Source organism: Heptranchias perlo, chromosome 4 (genome assembly GCF_035084215.1).
Source record: "Heptranchias perlo isolate sHepPer1 chromosome 4, sHepPer1.hap1, whole genome shotgun sequence".
NCBI classification, from domain to species: Eukaryota; Metazoa; Chordata; class Chondrichthyes; order Hexanchiformes; family Hexanchidae; genus Heptranchias; species Heptranchias perlo.
In genome coordinates this window covers 50,611,856-50,631,756 of record NC_090328.1, presented here as the reverse complement: position 1 = coordinate 50,631,756, position 19,901 = coordinate 50,611,856, and the positions used below count along the sequence as shown (strand labels likewise).

The 19,901-nt window shown below is 43.3% G+C and overlaps 1 protein-coding gene across 4 annotated transcripts in view; it reads right to left on the bottom strand.

Moving 5' to 3' along the window:
* The window catches only part of pam (peptidylglycine alpha-amidating monooxygenase), a 276,130-nt gene that overhangs the window by 232,148 nt on the left and 24,081 nt on the right, over positions 1-19,901 (bottom strand). Inside the window, exon 1 of one of the 4 annotated variants that reach the window (XM_067982911.1) lies at positions 7,932-7,997. The exons of 2 other annotated variants lie outside the window; for them this stretch is intronic. The gene's annotated coding sequence lies outside the window, so the exon portion shown is untranslated. Of the gene's footprint in view, positions 1-3,662; positions 3,747-7,931; positions 7,998-19,901 lie in introns of those variants that run through there. One more of the 4 variants, XM_067982912.1, reaches the window with a different exon arrangement.

The window sequence follows — 19,901 nt, the reverse complement described above, 5'->3', positions numbered from 1 at the left end:
CACCACAAAATGCAAGGGACCTAGTACAGAGCCCTGCAGGACCCCTCTGGAAACAGCCTTCCAGTCACAAAAACACCCGTCGACCATTACCCTTTGCTTCCTACCACTGAGCCAATTTTGGATCCAACTTGCCACTTTCCCTTAGATCCCATGGGCTTTTACTTTTTTGACCAGTCTGCCTTGTCGGACCTCGTCAAAAGCCTTGCTAAAATCCACGTAGACTACATCAAACTTGCTACCCTCATTGACCCACCTTGTTACCTCCTCAAAAGACTTAATCAAGTTACTCAGACACTACCTTCCCTTAACAAAGGTTAAAGGTTCTTGCAGAGTATTTGTTACGGTCTTGTTGACTACACCGCTGTATCCAAATACATTGTGAAAGAACAGGGAAGGAAAATACATCTTAAATGCTAAGATTTTAAAATGGACCTTTATGAATATAGGGACCATGGTATGCAGATAGACAGCTCATCAATAGGTGGCAATACAGGTAGATGACACCATACAAAAGGAAAACAGAATCCCTGGCGTTGTATCTAGAGGCACAGAAAGAGAAGCAAGGAGGTAATGTTGAACTTGTGCAAGATCTTAAAATCAATGGAACGGATTGTTAGAATCAAAGAATGTTAACAACACTATGTGCAAAAAGTGGTACTTTATCAGAATTAACGATGCATACCCTTTTCACAAACTAAAGAAAGCTTAGAATACCATACAACATAATTTCAATGAAATAGCTCATTATAATCTGAAAACCAATATAAAAATGTTCATTCACATGAACATTCCATGCCAAAGATCATCAAAGTAGAAATCAACGCAACATGATCACAACACTTGTACACAAGTTTAGTGCAATGCATTCAACACAGTACACTTGACATAGAGGTAGTTTTCTTTAAATTAATGTTCTTTTTTGAGATTCATGTAAGAAGCTAGCCACTAGCCATGTCAGAACCACAACTTATTTATTTCTAGTGCACAAAATTAGACACCATTCGACATGTTTGGGGGGGGGTGGGGGCGGCGGGAAGAATATTGGAACTAATCATTAAGGGTTTCTGCTCCTAATTGATATCAAGTGACCCTTGCTAGAAAGTGCTGTATCATCTTCCAACGCCCACACATGGGTTGCAAGTGCAACTATGGCAACCACATCACCAACTGTAAAACAGAAGGCTATGCCCCAGCTAGACTTCGTACTTTCAGGAAAGCTAGAGAAAAAATTGGAACACATCTCATTTTCCAGAGAGACAGAAGTTAAAGATCTGTTTAAAATTGAAGATGGTTTCTGCTGCTACTGATTTTCCAGATGTTCATGATTTCACAAGAGATCAGCTTCAGAAATGGGTTTTTCCCTCCACCTGTAAAATATTTTTCATCTTCTAATGTACAAACAGGAAATATGAATAGAAATGTTTTCAGTGTTGTATATAATTACAAAATTATATTCAGTTCCTTTGGCAATAAAGATGAGGAGGTGCAGCACTGAATACTTGACAATTTATTTTTAAATTTCCCATCACATTAAGCGTTCATTGAAAACAGTCTCATTATTTCAGAAAAATGTACAATTTATGAAGAAAAAGCTTACAAAATGTCTTTTATAAAGACATTGATTGCAACCTGCAGGGGCTATATTCAGAACTCAGCTTGCTGCCAGGACCAGTAGCTGACAAAAGCCACTGACTTCAATATATAATATATAGCAAATAAAAATTCTATATATTAGTGTGCCGCATAAGCATACCAGTATTTGAAGGCTGTTTGCAAAATGCCTGCAAAAGAAGCTCCCTACATCCGATGAGTGTGTAGCACTGCAATCGGAATCAGCACTAGAATGCATTCACAAATCATAACAATTATATGTGACAAACTGTTAAATGTCGCCTTCTCACTTTTGGAGTATATAAACTAATACTACAGAATTAATCCTACATAATTCTGATATGAACAGGCCAGGGAAAAAGTGTAATCCTATCTGCAGAGGGATTTTCTTTGAGGAAAGCATGGCACTCACAAATGGACAGCCCTGCTGGCTTCTATGCTACTCTGCCTAGATGTGCCAATGAGGTAGTGAACATAATGCACTTTTCCCTGGTCAACATATTAGTTTGGAAACTTTGCCAGGCAGCAGGGAGAAAGCACACATCAAAACTTTCTATGCTGGCTAAATTCCAAAATGATAACGCTGGATCCAAAGCAAACGGCACTCTATAAGTGGGCAAGTTTATTTTTTACCATTAGGTACCGTAAGTACTTTTGTTCGCCATTCCAATGCTAACAGTTTAACTTTCGCAAAAAATCACCTTAACGGTTTGTTTTATGACGATAATATAGCTGGCATAAAATCTGTATTCAAATCCAACAGCAGAATACTTTTAAATTCTTAGTATATGTCCACAATTAAATGAAAAAAGTAATTTCTAATGGGGAAAAAATACTCCATAAATTCAACCTAACAGAGAAATTATTGAAAGATGCTGTGTTGAAAAATCCTTTTGGAAGACAGAAGAGGATAAAAATCTGTATACTACAAATTGCAGCATGCACTACAATGCTGTCTTTTAAAAAAAATCTGATTCTCCCCAACAACCCAGTGCTCCATTTAATAATTGAACAGCAACCTGTTCTTGTAGTTGAGCACAATTTTTATTGATTTGTTGACTTATTTTAATCTTTTCTATACTGTGGCATTATTGCATTGGTCGCAGGAAATCCTACAGATGTAGAATACTAGACTTTAATTAACCTTAAAGAAGCCTTATAGAAGCACAAATTCACCAGATACTCACCAGTCTATTTTAAAAAACCAAACAGGAGCCTCCAGCTATCACTGCAGCCGTGGAACATCAGTACGGGAACCGCGGTCACAATAAATTTGCACCAGACTAAACAGATCAGCCTGTGTCTGCTGTGCAAACAAAAGGATAAACGCCTGCCGTCCTAAATAACAACTCTTTTTCACCAGTTATAAGGTCTCTAGGTTATAATGCTCAATGAAGACAATACTTAATTTCTTTTAATGTACATCTCCAAATGTAATAGTGGATTACAATGTATAAAAAATATATATTTTTAAAAATCCATGAAGGGAACTAGGCATAAAGCACTTACACTATGAAAAGCCTGCATTCTCTTCAAAGACAAGAAGCACCTAAGTGTGATGGAGGGATTGCCGTGGGACTGTGTGCTCCTTTGAAATGAGTGAGTCATTGTAGTGTGGACGCTGTGCATCAGACCTACATTCTCACTGACATCATCACCGCCGACTTTGCTGCAGGAGCAGCTATGGCAACCACATCATGCACTGTGAGACAGAAGCCTTTAATTGCTTTAACAACTTCCCATGGATTCAGCCATTGAACTCCACATCATTGAGCAGGCAATAAAACCTAAGACTTACTGTCTTTCCACTCTGTGAATGTGACTATGTAGGCATGAAAAATCTGGTTTTATTAATTACAGCGCAGTGAACGACTGATAAAAGCCAGGACCAGAACCCATCAGTATAATTCTTCTGAAATATATTTATACTTGGGAAGGGGGTGGGAAGTGCCAAAGGACAAAATAACACCTGAATGCTCATCAGCTTTGCATTGCATAAATTGATCCTTCAACTAAAGTCAATTGTAGTCTCAAATTTTCTGTTTCCTTACCTTCTTCTCCTGAAGCTTAACTTTGCCAAGCCATGGCTCCCAGAACCCCCTCTTTTCCATTGCAAAATGAGTGAGTAAACGTGCCAATGCTAGGCAGAGATACCTCACAATTCAGCACCTAGCATCAGAAAAATAGAATAGGGTGGGCTCACTATTGGCAGGGCAGCCACTTTGTGGTTGCTTTTTTCTTAAAAACAGGACTTACTTTTCAGACACATACTCAAGGAAAGGCCAACAGTATTTCTTGAAATAGCTGGCAACCATAATTAAGGCTGCATTTAATATCAACATGTTCTGTATAAACACAAAGTTTTATAATTAATTTTGAGATTTTCGACATCAACTGTAATTTCTGATTAATCAATTATTGAGTAACTTCTGTAAACCCAAGAAGATAAATGTCAGACTACAGTGTTATATAGGTATCCATACAAACATGAGCAGAGTGAACAGAAGAGAGGATTCTGTTCATAGAATCTTCAGCATACAAGGCAGCCAATCGGCCTGTGCTGGTGCCAGCTCCATGCTGGAGTGACCTCCTTAACCCATTCCCTGTCCTTCCCCCATACCCGTTAATATTTTTCCTCTTCAAACGTTTATCTAATTGCTTCTTATGTGCAGTGGTTGACTTCACTTGTAGTAGTGCATTCCTTGCTCTAACCCCGTTTGTGGACCAGGTAGGAGGTACATTAAGCTCAATATATTATCTTGTGTTGGCCCTCATGCATTTTGCTGCAAGTGATAGTTGTTAACTTCCATATTTCTCACTCCCAGGCCTCTCTCACACACTAGTCAATCTCTCATGGTGTTGCATACAGTGGGTCAGAATATGGTCTCTCTCTCTAGCCTGTCTTCATGTTTTCTTTCTTTCTCTCTCGCTCTCCTGTTTCCATGTCTTTTCGTTTCCCTTTGGGTGGAAGGTTGTAGGTATGGTGCTGCACAGAAAGGAGCCAACAACAGCAGCAGGCTGTGTTATGGTGGGATGGCAGGGGAAATGTAGCCCTCAGTGGCTCTCTTCTCCCCATATCACTCGTGCTTCCCCCCACCAAATCGCTCCCATCACGTCACCCCCCCACTTCTTCTACTCATTCTCCCTTCTTACCACATCGGGAGGAGTCATGATGGTCATTCCCATCATGGCCCCTCCTCTTTCCCCATCAAACTACCTGCTCAACTACTTTATCCTCCCCTCCACTTTGGACCTGTCACTCATCTCACCCTTAGCCCTCCATCTACTGCCACCACTCCAAGGGCATGTGGTAAGAAGCCAAACGCCTCTCATCATGAACCAGTTTCCATTTCCCCTTGCCCCTCCCACCCTACCCTCCTATATGTTTCCCTGAAAGAAACTGTTCGCTTTCAAAATTCAGTTTTTTTTATATATTAAAAAAAATCAAATTAGAATGAGAAGAAACTGCCTTTCGCTCCATTTTTGTCTTTTTTTTTGATTCTCGTGATGTGGGCATCGCTGGTAAGGAGAGCATTTATTGTCCTTCCCTAGTTGCCCTGAGTTTCATACAACTGAGTGACTCATTAGGCCACTTCAGGGAGCAGTTAAGCATCAACCACATTTGATATGAGAGTGACATTAGCAATTTCAGTTGCCGAGGAAATAAATGTCAGCTGATAGAAAATTCAGGAAGGATTTTTAGAAAATTATGGGAACCCAGTGGCCAGAATGCACAGAGTGATAAATTTACATCAGTGTTTGATTATAAATGTGGAAATAGGAATTTCTAATGGAAAAAGTTAGCACAAAAGTGAAAACGTGACAACCGGAAGCACAGTTTTGCAGACAGGAAGTGGGCACAGACATAAGATTTTTAATAGCTCTATAAAGAAAATGGTCACATTATTTCCATTAGAAACAGAACAATAGAATTTACAGCACAAAAGGAGGTCTTCTGCCCACAATGTCTGTTCTGGGGCTCTTTGCTAGAGCGATCCATTGCCCTGCTACCTCACCATTGTCCTGTATCTTCCTCTGCTTACGTTTTTAACCAATTATTCTTAAAAGATGCAATGGTCTCAGGCTCAACCACTCCTTGTGGCAAAGCATTCCATTCTCCAACAACCTTGTGTGTGCAGAAACTTCTCTAAATCTCTCCTCACTCAACGATGATTTTAATTTGATGATCCCTTCAATACGCACTCTCCAACCAGACGAAATAATCTTTCTGAAGTATTTTAAATTTCTGACCTAAAATTAGTACCACCGTGTCTTAGTGGCAGCACTTACCTTTGCAGCAGAAGGATGCGGGTTCAAGTCCTACTGCAGGACTTTAGTACATAATTTAGGCTGATATTTTTTAGTGCAATACTGAGGAAATGCTACATTGTCAGAGTTGCCATCTATTGGATGAGACATTAAACCAGTTATGTGGATGTACCCATTAGAAACATAGGAACAGGAGCAGGCTAGCTTGCCGATGTCTTCTTGAAGGCTAAAATCCCTCCTCGCTGTTAGCTAAACCCTTTAATTCTGTATTTGCAAAATTTCAAGATTCTGCTCCCTGTACCCATGCATCTATATAAACCAGGAATGAAAGCAGACTCAGCACTGGTTCCTGGGGTGCACCACGTCAAACCAGTCTTTAATCCGAACACCACCCATTTACTCTTAACTCTGTTTCCTGTCCACCAAATAACTGTCTCCATGCAGCGACATTTCCTCGTGTACTACATGCCTACATTTTTCTAAAAGGTGTCTTGTAAAATACCTTATCAAATATTTACTAAAAATCCATATACACTACATCTACCGCATTCCTTTTATCAAACCAATTGGTCACTTCTTCAAAAAAAATACATGTTACCTGTCAATGGTTAAGTCATGCATTTTTAAATGCTCACTACACCTTTGGAGATACTGCAATATACGTTCTAAAACTGCTGCAATTTTTCTGTTTTGAGCAAAACAGCGCTATGATCCAAGCAGAAAGAAGGAAAAGCAGATAAGTCAAAAGTACTGTATCAATTGAAGTATAGGAACATAGGAACAGGAGTAGGCCATTCAGCCCCTCATGCCTGCTCCGCCATTTGATAAGATCATGGCTGATCTGTGATCTAACTCCATATACCTGCCTTTGGCCCATATCCCTTAATACCTTTGATTGCCAAAAAGCTATCTATCTCAGATTTAAATTTAGCAATTGCCGTTTGCGGAAGAGAGTTCCAAACTTCTACAACCCTTTGTGTGTAGAAATGTTTTCTAATCTCGCTCCTGAAAGGTCTGGCTCTAATTTTTAGACTGTGCCCCCTACTCCTAAAATCCCCAACCAGCGGAAATAGTGTCTCTCTATCCACCCTATCTGTTCCCCTTAATAACTTATAAACTTCGATCAGATCACCCCTTAACCTTCGAAACTCTAGAGAATACAACCCCAATTTGTGTAATCTCTCCTCGTAACTTAACCCTTGAAGTCCGGGTATCATTCTAGTAAACCTACGCTGCACTCCCTCCAAGGCCAATATGTCCTTCCGAACGTGCGGTGACCAGAACTGCTCACAGAACTCCAGGTGCGGTCTAACCAAGGTTTTGTATAGCTGCAGCATAACTTCTGCCCCCTTGTACTCTAGTCCTCTAGATATAAAGGCCAGCATTCCATTAGCCTTATTGATTATTTTCTGCACTTGTTCATGACACTTCAATGATCTATGTACCTGAACCGCTAAGTCCCTTTGGACATCCACTGTTTTTAAACTTTTTACCATTCAGAAAGTACCCTGTTTTTGATCCAAAGTGGATGATCTCACATTTGTCTACATTGAATTCCATTTGCCACAGTTTTGCCCATTCACCTAATCTATCAATATCCCTTTGTAATTTTATGTTTTCATCTACACTGCCTACAATGCCACCAATCTTTGTGTAATCGGTAAACTTAGATATGAGACTTTCTATGCCTTCATCTAAGTCGTTAATAAATATTGTGAATAATTGAGGCCCCAAGATAGATCCCTGCGGGACTCCACTAGTCACATCCTGCCAACGTGAGTACCTACTCATTATCCCTACACTCTGTCGCCTTTCACTCAGCCAACTTCCAAACCAAGTCCGTACTTTTCCCTCGATTCCATGGGCTTCTATCTTAGCTAACAGTCTCTTATGTGGGATCTTATCAAATGCCTTCTGGAAGTCCATATAAATAACAGAAGGCATATGATCAGTGTAAATAGTTAAAAAAAAATTCTGTTCAGAAGCTTCGAAGTTGGCACGTTTTTATCTGAAATATCTATACAATTAGAAACCTTGTATCCAGTGCCTACCTGTGATATTTGGGAAATTGTACATTGCACTTCAAAGTCTCAGACAGGGCAAAATGTTCCCGTCACCTGTAATTGAATGACTTAAAATAGAATTTATTAAAAAAAGCAACAAATCACAAACTATTCGCAATGAAACGATGCAGATTGCCTCAAATATGACTGAACAGGCAGGAAACCTACCAATGAACAACTGTCAAGCAGCAAAAACCTATGAATGAATGCAGCAAAAACCTGCCGATGGACAACCACCAAGCACCACAAAGCCAACCAGTGAAATTGCTCAAAATAATTTCTCAAAGTAGTTTCATGTGTCATCCTGGTCTATTAATCTATGTAAGGAATCTTACAACACCAGGGTGTAGTCCAACTGTTTTATTTGAAAATCACAAGCTTTCGGAGGCTTTCTCCTTCATCAGGTGAGCACTGATGAAGGAGAAAGCCTCCGAAAGCTTGTGATTTTCAAACAAAACAGTTGGACTATAACCTGGTGTTGTAAGATTCCTTACATTTGTCCACCCCAGTCTATCACCAGCATCTCCACATCGACCTCGAAGGACCAGGGCAGCAGGCACATGGGAACAACACCACCTGCACATTCCCCTCCAAGTCACACACCATCCCGACTTGGAAATATATCGCCGTTCCTTCATTGTCGCTGGGTCAAAATCCTGAAACTCCCTTCCTAACAGCACTGTGGGAGAACCTTCACCACACGGAGTGCAGCGGTCCAAGGCGGCGGCTCACCACCACCTTCTCAAGGGCAATTAGGGATGGGCAATAAATGTTGGCCTTGCCAGAGATGTCCACATCCCATGAATGAATAAAAAATGGCCAGAGCTTAAAGGATTAAAGAATGTCGAATGAGGCACAATGCTAGAAAAGGTTGTATATGATAGGGTGGGGAAGGTGAGGGACATCTAGATGAAAACAGGGATTTTAAGTTGGATTCTTTGGGGGACAGAGAGCCAATGAAGGTCGGTGCGAAGTGTTGAGTGAGCAAAGCATCATGCAAGACAGAAGAATTTTAGACAAGTTGGAGTTTGTGAAGGGTGTACCTCAGGATACACAGTGTGCTGAGAGTTTGGTAAGTGTGGGAGTTCGGTGAAGTGGGGGAAGGATGTGCTGCTTTGCCTTGCTTTTTCCTAACTTTTCCCGCAGAGCAGCAGTGGACCTGAGCGTAGAAGACTGAGATTGGGGAATAAAAGCAGCAGCAGACCTGCACCAAGAGACAACTACTGTGCGACATCACAGGTGAGGCAGGAGAGTCCGAGAGGTGAGCAGAGTATAAAAGGGGAGGCCTAGAGCGGGAAGAGAGTCCAGGAGTCTAAGGCAAGTCATGGCAGCACAGCTCGCACCCGTGATATGCTCCTCCTGCACTATGTGGGAAGTCATGGACACTACCAGTGTCCCTGGCGACCATGTGTGCAGGAAGTGTGTCCAGCTGCAGCTACTGGCTAACCGTCTTTCGGAGCTGGAGCTGCGGGTGGATTCACTGTGGAGCATCCGCGATGCTGAGACTATCGTGGATAGCACGTTCAGTGAGGTGGTCACACCGCAGGTAAAGAATACGCAGGCAAAAAGGAAATGGGTGACCGCCAGGCAGAGTAAAAGGACTAGGCAGGTAGAGCAGGAGTCCACTGGGGCCATCTCCCTCTCAAACAGATATTCTGCTTTGGATACTGTTGGGGGAGATGGCTTATCAGGGGAAAGCAGCAAGAGCAAGGTTCAGGGCACCACGGGTGGCTCTGCTGCACAGGAGGGGAGGAAGAAGAGTGGCAGGGCTATAGTGATAGGGGATTCAATTATAAGGGGAACAGATAGGTGTTTCTGCGAACGCAAACGTGACTCCAGGATGGTATGTTGCCTCCCTGGTGCTGGGGTCAAGGATGTCACGGAGCGGCTGCAGTGCATTCTGGAGGGGGAGGGTGAACAGCCAGTAGTCGTGGTCCATATTGGTACCAACGACATAGGTAAAAAAAAAAAGGGATGAGGTCCTGCAAGGTGAAATAAAGGAGTTAGGAGATAAATTAAAAAGCAGGACTTCAAAGGTAGTGATCTCAGGATTACTACCGGTGCCACGTGCTAGTGAGTATAGGAACAGGAGAATAGACAGGATGAATGTGTGGCTGCAGGGATGGTGTAGGAGGGAGGGATTTAGATTCCTGGGACATTGGGACCGGTTCTGGGGAAGGTGGGACCTGTACAAGCGTAACGGGTTACACCCGAGCAGGACCGGGACAAATGTCCTCGCGGGGGTGTTTGCTAGTGCCGTTGGGGAAGGTTTAAACTAGAGTGGCAGGGGGATGGGAACCTGAGCGGGGAGTCAGAAGGGAATAAAGTTGAGAGCAGCAAGAGAGGGGAAGACCCAGGGGAAATCTACAATACAAATAGTACAAACAGTTGTTCAAGAACAAGTGAAAGGGAAAAGCGTAGAGCAGCGGAAAGAAAGCGTACTTTAGGCACGACAGATAAAATAAAAACTAGAAGGCATAAGGCGATTAACCCAGCATCAAAGCTGTGGCAGGGGGTTGGGAACCTGAGCAGGGACACAGAGGAAAGCGTGTCAGGAAGGGACAGAGGGTATGGAGTAAAAGGTAAAGTGTTAAAAAAGGAAAAAGCAGGAACTAAGTGTCACAAAACATATTTGAAAGTTCTTTATCTGAATGCACGTAGCATTCGTAACAAAATGGACGAGTTAACGGCACAAATAACGACGTATGGGTACGATCTTTTGGCCATGACAGAAACATGGCTGCAGGGTGACAACGACTGGGAATTAAATATGCCAGGGTATTTAACAATCAGGAAGGACAGGCAGGAAGGAAGGGGAGATGGGGTGGCTATGTTAATAAGGGAAGGAATCACTAATACAGAGAAAAGATATTGGGACAAAGGATCAGGATAATGAAACAGTTTGGGTAGAGATAAGGAATAATAAGGAGCAAAAAACGCTCGTGGGCATAGCATATAGGCCTCCTAATAATTGCAACTCTGCTGGAAGAAGTATTAATCAGGAAATAGTCGGGGCATGTAATAAGGGAACAGCGAGAATTATAGGGGATTTTAACTATTATATTAACTGGACAAATCAAATTGGGCAGGGTAGCCTTGAGGAAGAGTTTATTGAGTGTATTAGGGATGGATTTCTTGAGCAGTATGTCACTGAACCAACAAGGGGGCAAGCAACCTTGGACCTGGTCCTGTGTAATGAGCCAGGATTAATTAATAATGTCCTAGTTAAGGATCCCCTTGGAATGAGTGACCATAACATGGTTACATTCCATATCCAATTAGAGGGTGAGAAGGTTGGTTCTCAAACAAGCGTACTGAGCTTGAATAAAGGAGACTATGATGGTATGAGAGCGGAATTGATTAAAGTGGACTGGGAAAATAGATTAAAGGGTAAGACGGTACATGAGCAGTGGTGTTCATTGAAGGAGTTATTTTACAACTTTCAAAAAATATATATTCCACTGAGGAAAAAAGGGTGTAAAAGAAATGACAGCCATCCGTGGCTAAGTAAAGAAATTAAGGATAGTATCCGCTAAAAACAAGGACATATAAGGTAGCCAAACTTAGTGGGAGGATAGAAGATTGGGAAGTCTTCAAAAGACAGCAAAAAGTAACGAAAGGATTGATTAAGAAAGGGAAGATAGATTATGAAAATAAATTAGCAAAAAATATAAAAACAGATAGCAAGAGTTTCTACAGTTATATAAAAAGAAAAAGGGTGGCTAAGGCAAATGTAGGTCCTTTAGAGGATGAGACCGGGAAATTAATGGTGGGAAACATGGAGATGGCAAAAATGCTGAACAAATATTTTGTTTCAGTCTTTACGATAGAGGACACTAAGAATATCCCAACACTGGACAAACAGGGGGCTCTGGGGGGGGGGGGGAGGAGGAGCTAAATACGATTAAAATCACTAAGGAATTGGTACTCAGTAAATTAATGGGACTCAAGGCGGATAAATCCCCTGGACCTGATGGCTTACATCCTAGGGTCTTGAGGGAAGTGGCAGTCGGGATTGTGGATGCTTTGGTAATAATTTTCCAAAATTCTCTGGACTCGGCAAAGGTCCCGGCAGATTGGAAAACTGCTAATGTAACACCCTTATTTAAAAAGGGTAGTAGGCAGAAGGCTGGAAATTATAGACCAGTTAGCTTAACATCTGTGGTGGGTAAAATTTTGGAGTCTATTATTAAGGAGACAGTAGCAGAACATTTGGATAAACATAATTTAATAAGACAAAGTCAGCATGGCTTTACGAAGGGGAAGTCATGTCTGACAAATTTGCTTGAGTTCTTTGAGGATATAACGTACAGGGTGGATAAAGGGGAACCAGTGGACGTAGTGTATATGGACTTCCAGAAGGCATTCGACAAGGTGCCACATAAAAGATTATTGCTCAAGATAAAGAATCACTGGATTGGGGGTAATATTCTGGCATGGGTGGAGGATTGGTTATCTAACAGGAAGCAGAGAGTTGGGATAAATGGTACATTCTCGGACTGGCAACTTGTAGCCAGTGGTGTTCCGCAGGGGTCGGTGCTGGGTCCCCAACTCTTTACAATCTATATTAACGATTTGGAGGAGGGGACCGAGTGCAACATATCAAAGTTTGCAGATGATACAAAGATGGGAGGGAAAGTAGAGAGTGAGGAGGACATAAAAAACCTACAAGGGGATATAGACAGGCTGGGTGAGTGGGCGGAGATTTGGAAGATGCAATACAATATTGGAAAATGTGAGGTTATGCACTATGGCAGGAAAAAAAATCGGAGAGCAAGTTATTATCTTAATGGCGAGAGACTGGAAAGTACTGCAGTACAAAGGGATCTGGGGGTACTGGTGCAAGAAAATCAAAAAGTTAGTATGCAGGTGCAGCAGGTGATCAAGAAGGCCAACAGAATGTTGGCTTTTATTGCTAGGGGGATAGAATATAAAAACAGGGAGGTATTGCTGCAGTTATATAAGGTATTGGTGAGACCGCACCTGGAATACTGCATACAGTTTTGGTCTCCATATTTAAGAAAAGACATACTTGCTCTCGAGGCAGTACAAAGAAGGTTCACTCGGTTAATCCCGGGGATGAGGGGGTGGACATATGAGGAGAGGTTGAATAGATTGGGACTCTACTCATTGGAGTTCAGAAGAATGAGAGGCGATCTTATTGAAACATATAAGATTGTGAAGGGGCTTGATCGGGTGAATGCGGTAAGGATGTTCCCAAGGATGGGTGAAACTAGAACTAGGAGGCATAATCTTAGAATAAGGGGCTGCTCTTTCAAAACTGAGATGAGGAGAAACTTCTTCACTCAGAGGGTGGTAGGTCTGTGGAATTTGCTGCCCCAGGAAGCTGTGGAAGCTACATCATTAAATAAATTTAAAACAGAAATAGACAGTTTCCCAGAAGTGAAGGGAATTAGGGGTTACGGGGAGCGGGCAGGAAATTGGACATGAATTTAGATTTGAGGTTGGGATCAGATCAGCCATGATCTTAATGAATGGCGGAGCAGGCTCGAGGGGCCGATTAGCCTACTCCTGCTCCTATTTCTTATGTTCTTATGTAGGATGCTAGAAACATAGAAAATAGGGGCAAGAGTAGGTCATTCGGCCCTTCGGGCATGCTCCGCCATTCAAAATGATCATGGCTGATCATCTAACTCAGTACCCTGTTCCCGCTTTTTCCCCATATCCCTTCATCCCTTTAGCATTAAGAAATATATCTATCTCCTTCTTCAATATATTTAATGACTTCTGTGGTAGAGAATTCCACAGGTTCATCACCCTCTGAGTGAAGAAATTTCTCCTCATCTTGGTTCTAAATGGCATACCCTGTATCCTGAGATTGTGACCAATGGTTCTGGACTCCCCAGCCATCGGGAACATCCTCCCTGGATCGAGTCTGTCTAGTCCTGTTAGAATTTTATATGTTTCGATGAGATCACCTCTCATTCTTCTAAACTCTCGTCGACCCAATCTCTTCTCATATGTCAGTCCTGCCATCCCAGGAATCAGTCTGGTAAACCTTCGTTGCACTCCCTCCATAGCAAGGACATCCTTCCTCAGATAAGGAGACCAAAACTGCACACAATACTCCAGATGTGGGCTCACCAAGGCCCTGTACAACTGCAGTAAGCCATCCCACGGGTACGGTAGCATAGTGGTTATGTTACTGGACATGAGTTCAAATCCCGCCACGGTAGCTGGCGAATTAAAATTCAATTAATTAAATTAAAAATCTGGAATTAAAATACTAGTATCAGTAATGATGGCCATGAAACTACCGGATTGTCGTAAAAACCCATCTGGTTCACTAATGTCCTTTAGGGAAGGAAACCTGCCATCCTTACCCGGTCTGGCCTAAATGTGACTCCAGACGCACAGCAATGTGGTTGATTCTTAATTGCCTTCTGAAATGGCCAAGCAAGCCACTCAGTTGTAAAATCTCGCTACGAAAAGTCATAATAAGAATAAAACCGTACGGACCACCCGGCATCGGACACGACAACGGCAAACCAAGCCCAGTCGACCCTGCAAGGTCCTCCTTACCAACATCTGGGGACTTGTGCCAAAATTGGGAGAGCTGTCCCACAGACGAGTCAAGCAACAGCCTGACACAGCCATACTCACATACCTTTCAGCTAATGTCCCAGACTCTTCCATCACCATCCCTGGGTATGTCCTGTCACAGTGATATACAGTCAGGAGGGAGTGGCCCTGGGAGTCCTCAACATTGCCTCTGGACCCCATGAAATCTCATGGCATCAGGTCAAACATGGGCAAGGAAACCTCCTGCTGATTACCACCTACCGTCCTCCCTCAGTTGATGAATCAGTCCTCCTCCATGTTGAGCACCACTTGGAGGAAGCACTGAGGATAGCAAGAGCACAGAATGTACTCTGGGTGGGGGACTTCAATGTCCATCACCAAGAGTGGCTCGGTAGCACCACGACTGACCGAGCTGGCCGAGTCCTGAAGGACATAGCTGCCAGACTGGGCCTGCGGCAGGTGGTGAGCGAACCAACACGAGGGAAAAACTTACTTGACCTCGTCCTCACCAATCGACCTGTCGCAAATGCATCTGTCCATGACAGTATTGGTAGGAGTGACCACCACACAGTCCTCGTGGAGATGAAGTCCCATCTTCGCACTGAGGACACCAAACGTGTTGTGTGGCACTACCACTGTGCTAAATGGGATAGATTCAGAACAGATCTAACAGCTCAAAACTGGGCATCCATGAGGCGCTGTGGGCCATCAGCAGCAGCAGAATTGTATTCCAGCACAATCTGTAACCTCATGGCCTGGCATATTCCTCACTCTACCATTAGTAACAAGCCAGGGGATCAACCCTGGTTCAATGAGGAGTGTAGAAGAGCATGCCAGGAGCAGCACCAGGCGTACCTAAAAATGAGGTGCCAACCTGGTGAAGCTACAACTCAGGACTACATGCATGCTAAACAGCGGAAGCAACATGCTATTGACAGAGCTAAGCGATTCCACAACCAACAGATCAGATCAAAGCTCTGCAGTCCTGCCACATCCAGTCGTGAATGGTGGTGGACAATTAAACAACTAACGGGAGGAGGAGGCTCTGCAAACATCCCCATCCTCAATGATGGCGGAGTCCAGCACGAGAGTGCAAAAGACAAGGCTGAAGCGTTTGCAACCATCTTCAGCCAGAAGTGCCGAGTGGATGATCCATCTCGGCCTCCTCCCGATATCCCCACCATCACGGAAGCCAGTCTTCGGCCAATTCGATTCACTCCACGTGATATCAAGAAACGGCTGAGTGCACTGGATACAGCAAAGGCTATGGGCCCCGACAACATCCCAGCTGTAGTGCTGAAGACTTGTGCTCCAGAACTAGCTGCGCCTCTAGCCAAGCTGTTCCAGTACAGCTACAACACTGGCATCTACCTGACAATGTGGAAAATTGCCCAGGTATGTCCTGTCCTGTCCACAAAAAGCAGGACAAATCCAATCCGGCCAATTACCGCCCCATCAGTCTACTCTCAATCAGCAGCAAAGTGATGGAAGGTGTCGTCGACAGTGCTATCAAACAGCACTTACTCACCAATAACCTGCTCACCGATGCTCAGTTTGGGTTCCGCCAGGACCACTCGGCTCCAGGCCTCATTACAGCCTTGGACCAAACATGGACAAAAGAGCTGAATTCCAGGGGTGAGGCGAGAGTGACTGCCCTTGACATCAAGGCAGCATTTGACCGAGTGTGGCACCAAGGAGCCCTAGTAAAATTGAAGTCAATGGGAATCAGGGGGAAAACTCTCCAATGGCTGGAGTCATACCTGGCACAAAGGAAGATGGTAGTGGTTGTTGGAGGCCAATCATCTCAGCCCCAGGACATTGCTGCAGGAGTTCCTCAGGGCAGTGTCCTAGGTCCAACCATCTTCAGCTGCTTCGTCAATGACCTTCCCTCCATCATAAGATCAGAAATGGGGATGTTCGCTGATGACTGAACAGTGTTCAGTTCCATTCGCAACCCCTCAAATAATGAAGCAGTCCGAGCCGCATGCAGCAAGACCTGGACAACATCCAGGCTTGGGCTGATAAGTGGCAAGTAACATTCACGACAGATAAGTGCCAGGCAATGACCATCTCCAACAAGAGAGTCTAACCACCTCACCTTGACATTCAACGGCATTACCATCGCCGAATCCCCCACCATCAACATCCTGGGGGTCACCATTGACCAGAAACTTAACTGGACCAGCCACACAAATACTGTGGCTACAAGAGCAGGTCAGAGGCTGGGTATTCTGCAGCGAGTGACTCACCTCCTGACTCCCCAAAGCCTTTCCACCATCTACAAGGCACAAGTCAGGAGTGTGATGGAATACTCTCCACTTGCTTGGATGAGTGCAGCTCCAACAACACTCAAGAAGCTCGACACCATCCAAGATAAAGCAGCCCGCTTGATAGGCACCCCATCCACCACCCGAAACATTCACTCCCTTCACCACCGGCGCACTGTGGCTGCAGTGTGTACCATCCACAGGATGCACTGCAGCAACTTGCCAAGGCTTCTTCGACAGCACCTCCCAAACCCGCGACCTCTACCATCTCGAAGGACAAGAGCAGCAGGCACATGGGAACAACACCACCTGCACCTTCCCCTCCAAGTCACACACCATCCCGACTTGGAAGTATATCGCCGTTCCTTCATTGTCGCTGGGTCAAAATCCTGGAACTCCCTTCCTAACAGCACTGTGGGAGAACCGTCACCACACGGACTGCAGCGGTTCAAGGCGGCGGCTCACCACCACCTTCGAGGGCAATTAGGGATGGGCAATAAATGCTGGCCTCGCCAGCAACGCCCACATCCCGTGAACGACTAAAAAAAAAATCCCTGCTCCTGTATTCAAATCCGCTTGCAATGAAGGCCAACATACCATTCGCCTTCCTAACTGCTTGCTGCACCTGAATGCTCGCTTTCAGCGACTGGTGTACAAGGACACCTAGGTCTCGTTGCACCTCCCCTTTTCCCAATCGATCACCATTCAGATAATAATCTGCCTTTTTGTTTTTCCTTCCGAAGTGGATAACTTCACATTTATCCACATTACACTGCATCAACAATGTATTTGCCCACTCACTCAACTTGTCTAAATCGTCTTGAAGCCTCTTTGCATTCTCCTCACAACTCACAATCCCACCTAGTTTTGTGTCGTCAGCAAACTTGGAAATATACATTTAGTTCCCTCACCCAACTCATTGATATATATTGTGAATAGCTGGGGCCTAAGCACTGATCCCTGTGGTACTCCACTAGTCACTGCTTGCCACCCGGAAAAAGACCCGTTTATTCCTACTCTGTTTCCTGTCTGTCAACCAATTCTCAATCCATGCCAGTATATTCCCCCCAATCCCATGTGCTTTAATTTTGCACACCAACCTCTTGTGTGGGACCTTATCAAAAGCCTTCTGAAAATTGTAAGGAGGGCGTTGGAGAAATCAAGGTTAGAGGTAACAAAAACATTGATGAGGGTCTTGGCAATAGTAATGGTGCAGAGGTGGACATAAGTGATCCTCGTGATGGATGGGTTATGGGGTTTGAAGCTCAGCTGTCAACCAAGGCACTGGGTCTGCTTTAACCTGAGTAGCTGGAGTATGGAGTTGGTGGTAAGGGTACAAAGTTTCTGATGGGAGCTGAATAAGGTGGTTTTGATTTTCCGAAAGTTAAACAGATTGGAAAGTTACCGTTACAAATTGTATCAACCAAACATAATGATATAATTGTAAAGCCTCTAGTTATTTGATACCCTATGACTTGTGTAAAAGATGTTAACTGAATGGAAAAAAAGTATTCCCTTGAGAGTCATTAGAAAATGATGATTCAGTTAACTGTAAAAACAAGGGTTGGTCCATTTGCTGACATGGCATTGGGTGCGCTGCAAATTGCAGTCATGAGTTATTTCTGAACTTCCATGTAAACACTAACTCCACTTTTCCAATATTGTAGCTCATTTGTTACATAACCTTTCTAATATATTCAAAAGGTGTCACACATCCATAGTGCAAAAAATCAATAGCACTTGTTTAGCGAATCTGCAAAGTTATCAATTAACGAGGTGAATGAATCGATAGCAGCTCTATTCACTGGGTCATATAAAAGCACATTTTTTCTTTACCGCTTTAAAGGTAATCTACGCATATGAGTAAAAAATAATGCATCACCTATTTCTTGCCAATCAAGAGCTACTGCATGGAATGAGAAAAGTTACAATTAACAAAAGGAGAAAAAAGGCAAATAAAGAATGGTTATAGGATTAGTGTTAAAGAAATAAATGCAATGCTGTTACCCAGCAATTGTGAAAATTGCTTTCCTTTTCAGCTCGGTGTTGAAATAAAAGGTCTTAAGCTAGCTACCAGGTGGAATTTTGCTGCCTTGGTTGATATATATTCCAACTAGGATAAGATGTTATTAACTAAAGAAAAAAAACTTGTATTTATATAGCACATTTCATGTCATCAGGATATCCCAAAACGCTTCACTGCGTGTACTCACTTGTTCTTTTGTAGGCAAATGTGGCAGCCAATTCACACATGGAAAGGCCTTGCAAATAGCAGTTAATCGGTTTTAGGGATGTTGATTTAGGCATAAATGTTGGTTAGGATACAGTGTGAACTCCCCTGCTCTTGTTTGAAAAATGCCAAAAGATTTTTTTACATCCACCTGAACGGGAAATCAAGCAGTCTGGGAGAGCTATAAAAAGCAACAAAGGGATGCAAAGAAAGCATTAAGAGCTGCAAAAGGGAAATATTTAAAAAAAACTTGAAATAGATATCAAGGATAAGAGTAAAAGTTTTTATAAATATATGAACAGGAGAGTGGCCAAGGGAAATGTGGGCCCATTAAAGATAGACGAAGGAGTTATTGTAATCGACAATAAGGAAATGACAGACTTGTTAAATTAGTATGTTGCATTCATCTTCACAGTAGAGGAATGGGGCAAAATACCAGTGGTACAAGGGAAACTAAAAGTAAATCAAGGAGGAACTTACTGGATTTAATGAACTTTTAAAAATAGTAACGGAGAAAATAATGAGACTTAAGACAGACAAATCTCCAGGACCTGATGGTTTCCATCCCAAGCATTATTTTTTTTTTATTCGTTCATGGGACGTGGGCCTCTGACCTGCTCTTGTAGCCACAATATTTATATGGCTGGTCCAGTTAAGTTTCTGGTCAATGGTGACTCCCAGAATGTTGATGGTGGGGGATTCAGCGATGGTAATACCGTCGAATGTCAAGGGGAGGTGGTCATTGCGTGGCACTTGTCTGGCGCGAATGTTACTTGCCACTTATCAGCCCAAGCTGGATGTTGTCCAGGTCTTGCTGTATGCGGGCTCGGACTGCTTCATTATTTGAGGGGTGACGAATGGAACTGAACACTGTGCAATCATCAGCGGACATCCCCATTTCTGACCTTATGATGGAGG